Here is a 7,500-nt window from a genome sequence, read left to right as displayed (position 1 = left end):
CAAAGAAGCTGTGCTAAAATGTCACATTGATCCCGTTGTTTGTATAGAAGATATTTGCGAAAAACAGTATAACACGGGGTCTGAAATGCATAGTATAAGAACACTGCCTTGGATCTTGTAACACTAATTCTAGTTCTGCGGATTTCATTATCGGAAGTAAAACTAGATTTGAAACTGAGCTCAAATTTGAATTACGATAAAGCTGCTTTATGCAAGAAAATTCTGTGATCAAATTCTAGTTATATTGCAGGATATAGTTACAAATATTATCAATAAAATATTTGGATTCCTTTTTTGACTATCATACTAGAATCTCATTGAGTATAGCAGGCCGTATTAACAAAATCCATTCCTTGATGTCAGTTTTCTCTAGTCAGCCAGTAGGTAGATTATCTATATTAGTTTCACTTTAAATGATTTTAAAATCATAAACTTAAATCACTTTTCATTTTAATATTATTCGATGAATCATATGACTTAGAAATAATACACTCAACATATTTCTAATAAAAAAGTTATTAACATCTCAGATCACCAACACTTTCGGAAATAGCAAAATAGGCAAAAATCATAGGAAATCAAAGTTTTGAACCTTAACGGAAACCGACGGTTAATATTAACTGTATTATTTATCCTTGTTGCAGGATAGTTGAAACAGTACATCTGATAAAAAACAATAGAATTTTAGATGACAATATAAATCAATGGTCATTTTAACTTTGAGAAGTGTGATACTAGGTCATATAGCGTTATTTTGAAATAAACTACGTTTTTTTTTCTCTCTCAATCTGAGTCAAGATGGGTGATCAACCCTTTCTTCTTGAATAAAATAAAATTCACGAAAACATGACCTCTAATTATGATTCTGAAAATTTTTTGTTTATTAAGATGGCAAATAAATAAAAATTCCATTGGTTAAAGCTATTTAACTTTACTCATTACCTATTACTGTTTCTTGTTACATACGTAGCTTGACTGTTTAACTTCTCCTTGTTAAAAGATGTTTCATATTAAAGTCGATGCATGGCTATAAAGCATTCCAAACATGCACCTCTTAAAAAGTTACATTTTGTTCTTTCTCTTCCATTTCTTGGTGATTAAAAAGTCCCATAAAATTTAGCGGGAGACTTTCATAAAACATGAAATGGCCTTGCATGCAATGTTTTGTCAGCCGCTGTGATGCATATTCACGCAAAGCAAACAGATTATTCATGAGTCTATTTACAAATCATACCATGAGAGAGAGAGAGAGAGAGAGAGAGAGAGAGAGAGAGAGAGAGAGAGAGAGAGAGAGAGAGAGAGAGAGAGGTGGTATCCAGAGTTTGGCGATCCTTTAAGAGAAAAAAATTCATATAGGATAAGGAAGGACTGCTTTTGCGTTATGAATAGCAGTATCAGATGAGGTCCTTTCCATCTATACATGAAATACCGGTAATTTCCCTGACAAGTGTAGCCTCATTTAAAAACTGGAATCAGTAGATAAAAATTTGGAGACTCCCTCATTTGTTCGATGACGGAATTGTTCAGTGTCAAAAGATCTCGAACATTGCTTTCGGTTAATTGATAGATTAAAAGAAAATTTAAGAAATTAATGAAATTCTAACCTCGTCATTAGAAACTATCAGTCAAGAATCCTCATACAGGTGTAGTAAGAAGGAATCAGGGAAGGGAAAGAATTGGAGGTCATCCTTGGAATGATTCAACTCTTTTGTTTGGCAGCGGAATGGTGATTTTGAACGTAGAATGTATGAATAGTATAAGGGTAGTGTGCTTTGAAATAATTCAGTTATGTAGAAAAAAATTTTATTCTGTTGGTCAATGAAAAATTTTAAGCAATGCAGAAAGTCGTAGAGAGTGCTGGATAGTTGAAATGCAAAAGCTTTTGGAAAGGGAGAGCCTAAATATCAACGAATGACGAGAGGCCTGCATGATATAATCGAATAGTGTCGTATATGTAAGGAGATGGATAATCTGTTAGTGTGTTTTTGAGTAAGTGCATGAAGTGGCTAAAGTTGTGAAGTATTCCCGTAGGAAGCTCATTCCAGATGCAGTGTTTTATATGAAGGTGGCACTGACCAATAGCTGCTCTTTTCCTCTAGACCTCAACACCCAGGGCACCCCCCTTGTTCTATTGGGGTGAAAGCTTATTATGGCAAAAAATACGCGTAGAACTATTTGTAATCTACAGTTAAGTTCAATAGTCTGAGCACTTACTGACCATTGTTTTCCCAGTGTAGAGAATGCGTTAACCTCACTCACTATTAAAATGTTGGTGGGCTTTTGAAGTTGATTGTACATGTCCCTACAAAATATTTATAGAGATGTAAGAAATCTAAAACTGGAGGTGTTGAGATTGCTTGAAAATACTCATATTGAGACAAATCATGTTTCATGAGTCTGCGGATGAGGTTGTGACGCCATGGAATGGAGAAACTTTTGAGACAATGGTGCGCAGCCATTTGATATCCTTATGGATGGATGGAATTATGTGAAATGCCATAGAAGGGACAACAGCTGTAGGTGCAATATTGCGTTGAAAGAAGGATTGTTCGAAATGAAACTGGGTGTTTCTCAATGCACATGATGATCTTGAAGAAGGTGAAGATAAACGTCACCGACTAAACAAAAGATCGTGGAAGCGTTTTTTAGATAATATTGAAAATGAATAGTATTAAGATGGCGAAGGCAAATTGAAGCTAATAGATGGGACAAAGAAAGTTATAACGGACATTTGATTCATGTAGACAAATAAGAGTGAAAGTAGAAAATATAGTCGGTTAGGCGAAATGATAAATCATAGAAAATATGAATAAAGTTGATCAAAGTCTATGAAAACCAAATTATGGTCATCGCTTGATAGTAGGGTGTTAATGAACGAAGGAAATCATAGGATCTAGGCCGAAAATAGTCATGTTATGTGAAGATATTACTAATGGGGAGAAATATCTTTATAAAATGTAGTAAAAGATTTGGAGCAAGTACACCGATGGCAATTTTAACACTTTCAGCGCCATCCCATTATGCAACCTTTCCACCCTCGAGCGTCAAGCTCATTTTGGGTGACGAAAAATCGTAACAAAAGGCTTTTTTGTATCAACCTAAATGCCAAAGGATTTTCTCTAGAGAAATCATTTAGGTCTCAATTTTTGGCAAATGATTACAAAATATATCTTACAATCATAAACATTTCCTTAAATAATATATAAATAAGGAAAAAAAATTACGAAAATGCTTACCCATAAATAAAATATTTTGTGAATGTTTACTTAACTCGAACACAAAAACTGTTATAGGTAATACTTTGTATTAAATTCCGTCGTTTAGCTGGATGCATTTCATTTACATTGATATATTGAGTTACAGCAATATAGATTTTGTGCATCCAAAATAACATATGCAAATTACATCACCAAATAATTTCATTCAAATATTTGTGGGGTCTTCCGATTTTACGTGAGAGAATTCTCTTTGGTCCCATTTTGATGCTGAATATCCACCCGGTATTTTACAAAAATAGAATAAACCCTAAAACGTATTCAATGTGGAAATAGGGAATTTAAATTGTTCCGATAAGGGAAGAATTATTTATAACATGTTACTATTTATTATTTTTTAAATTAGGAGATTAACCCGCTCAATGAGTCAACCTCAATAATATGTTACCAAAGAGTAATCTAATAGTAAAACTCTAATTAATTTCTTCTAACCTCTAGAACGATGAAATATCATTTTGTTGATATATCTTTATGAACTTTATAAACATTCTCGATGCGTAAACCATACCAGAAAATGAAGAACATCTACATCCAGCTTTGTTAAAATTGACCACGTTATTACCTGAGCAATTAATTTCATCCAAAAAGCTGTGGAGGATTTAATTAATACTGTAGAGGGTATATTTTGAATCGGTATTACAGCTAAATTTCATTATGATAATTCCTATTTCAATAAACGCTTATCTAAAACTTATGAGCATATGGAAAAGAAAAGAAGCAAAGTTGTTAGGCAACAAAAAAAGTGTACGAAAAGAGAATACCGTGATTAAAGAAGAGAATAATAAAATCTTAAAATCTCCAGCTAAATGTAATAGAATTCTTAAGATATATATACAGTATATATATATATATATATATATATATATATATATATATATATATATGTATGTATGTATATGTATATATATATATATATATATATATATGTGTGTGTGTGTGTGTGTGTGTGTATATATATATATATATATATATATATATATATATATATATATATATATATATATATATATATATATATATATATATATATATATATATATATATATATGTATATATATATATATATATATATATATATATATATATATGATTTTATAAATATTCTATATGTGCAAATAATATCAGAAAAAAAAAAGAAATCTGTTGATCGCAAGATTATGTAAGCAAATGATTAGACTGAAATGGCTGTGAAGACTTTACTTATCCACTTTAGGGAGTTTTCATTAGTCTTATTGTACAGCTAAATAATGTGATAATAATTTAACTTCTACGACGATAATAATTTCCCTAAAGCATACAAGAATAAAAAAAAAAATAGAGTCAAACACTTACGGGAAAATTAGAGGCAAGTACTTACAATAGAAAGTGTTACTAAAGTAGTATTTAAAAGACTTTCTTAATTGCAAAACGTTTTGCTTTTTAATCTCTAACCGAGCGAACTCTATTTCTATTGATATTTTTTTATATGTTACGTAAATAATTTATAGGCGTAAATGATGATAAAAAATTAACATTGAAGTCTTCGCTTCTATGGAAATTGACCGCGGGACTAATTAAGTAACTTTTTTTAACTGATATTGCTGTGGTAACACGTACGATAAGATAGATTATTTTGCTAAAATAATTTCAACGTTTGTAATAATTTTCCCCAAAACAAAAATATATGGAAAATATTGAGTTAAATTGTTACGATAATGAGAAATTGATGAAAGGTTATGTATATATATATATATATATATATATATATATATATATATATATATATATATATATATATATATATATATATATATACATATGCATATATATATATATACATATATACATATATATACATATATATATATATATATATATATATATATATATATATATATATAATATATATATATATATATATATATATATATATATATATATATATATACACACACATATATATAAATATATATATATATATATATATATATATATATACATATATATATGAATATATATGTATATATATGTATATATGTATCTATCTATATATATATATATATATATATATATATACATATATATATATATTTGTGTGTGCGTATACATTTATATATGTGTATATATATGTGTGTATAAATTTATATGTATGCATATATATAAATATATATATATATATATATATATATATATATATATATATATATATATATATATATACATATATGTGTGTATATTAATATAAATATATATATACATATATAAATATATATATATATATATATATAAATATATATATATATATATATATATATATATATATATATATATACATATATGTGTGTGTATATTTATATAAATATATATATATATATATATATATATATATATATATATATACACACACACGTGTGTGTGTGTGTGTGCATTGTAGGGAAATCAATGAACCAGTGTTACTGACCTTTTATCCAGATCCTTCAGGAATTATTGCCCCTCCTTCACATTAAACATGGGTGGCTATTATTTTAAGGTAAGCGTCTGACTTTTCTACCAACTTTGGCAGACAAGGGCGTCCTAGACCAGTGCCTCTGTAGCAGTCAAGCCAGTAAAAAGGGGGCAATCTTAAGGACAGAGGACAGGTAGGTTGTGTCAGGAGGTAGGACATTCTTATGCACACAAAACACCACCTTTCCTGTGGGATTATCCCTATTTTCTATTCAGAAAGGTTCCCTGGTCTCTTATAAATACGCCATTGGAAAGCAGGTGTAAGGTTCTCTTCGTCTTTTTCGTTAGAAAAGGGCATTATAAGGGGTCTAGCATCCATTTCAGGACCATTGGGCATTGGAGCACTAGCAAGCGGTACAGAAGAGTAGAGGGAGATGGCCCATCAGCCCTTTCGTCTACAGGCTAAGAGACATGATTCCCCAAGGTGCCAATGAGAGGCAGTCGTCTTCATCGTAGAATAGAAGTGAGTAACCAATCAGTTTGAAAAAGTCACAAAACTAAAGCTTTACGTATTTTTATTGTACATGGAGTAGAGAGCAAATGCATTCAGTAGGGCAAGCTGGAGCAGGTTTGAAATTGTCTTCTTTGGACGATTAACAAATTTATTTGCAAGCAAAAATCAATTCATCAGCTTTTTGAAAAGATAGTTGTATAGTTGATATACCTCATTTTGCCCTTCCATGATAATACATTCATAGGCAAACTCACATTCCGTCTTTATTTGACCATATGTTCCTGGAGGAGCTCTTTAATAATTCACTCCTATAAGAATAGAAGCGGAGTGATGGAACTACAAGAGCTGGGGTATTTTCCACTTATCTGCAGTTGATGAGGTACATGCAAGAGTTACGCTTTTGAGCTTGACTGAAAATATAAAATTCATGCTTCCAGAGAAGTAACTTGGTTGGGTTTAGGAAAGAAGGATGGATCATCGACGTGATTTTTACTCCAATGGAAAATACAAGATGAGTCGATATCTAAATACAGACTTACAGTCTACAAAGTCTTTATCGACCTTATGTAACCCTTTGACACGATAGGCTTTGAGTTACTATACAATATACATGGAATATATCCAAATAAATTTCGTAAAACACTTCAATTCTTTCATTCCAACATAAGAGCAAAAATTGGTTCTGGCAGAATGAAATAGCCATCTTTGCTTGTGGAAACGAGAGTAAAGTAGGGTATTGTCCTTTTCAGTCTGTTCATCTCCTCAACAATTATTTTATTGTACGAAAATCTTAGAGGAGAAAAATGGCTGGTAGCCTGTTCACCATCAGACAGCATAGGCAGGTAGTGCATCATTGTTCCTTATGCAGTGTACTGTGTAGTTTTTTATCTCTCCACTATACCGCTATGCTTCCTTTCATCCAACGTTTTAACCTATACTTTATACTGTGGCTACAGGGTTTCCTCCAGTTGCATATGGTGGCTGAATGGCCTTCCAATCCCCAGTGGCAATTTCATAAGTTAAATAAAATTCCATCTACACTTAAACAAATAATCTGCACACCAACTTGTTGACCAGCAATAAAATGAGGACACCTAAGAGTCAATGCAACACATCTTACACCCCCTCCCTTCAATATACCAGTTGCTTGACTCATGAGAGATAACTGAAAAAAATAATGATAGTGCAACAAAATAAACTAATACAAAATGTGCTCATCTTTAATGTGCTATTCTTATTTACAAAAGACATTGGTAGCTTTGTTTCGTTTACTACTGAAAACAAGGG

Source organism: Palaemon carinicauda, chromosome 36 (assembly GCF_036898095.1).
Source record: "Palaemon carinicauda isolate YSFRI2023 chromosome 36, ASM3689809v2, whole genome shotgun sequence".
Classification (NCBI taxonomy): Eukaryota; Metazoa; Arthropoda; class Malacostraca; order Decapoda; family Palaemonidae; genus Palaemon; species Palaemon carinicauda.
This window is presented reverse-complemented; position numbering follows the sequence as displayed.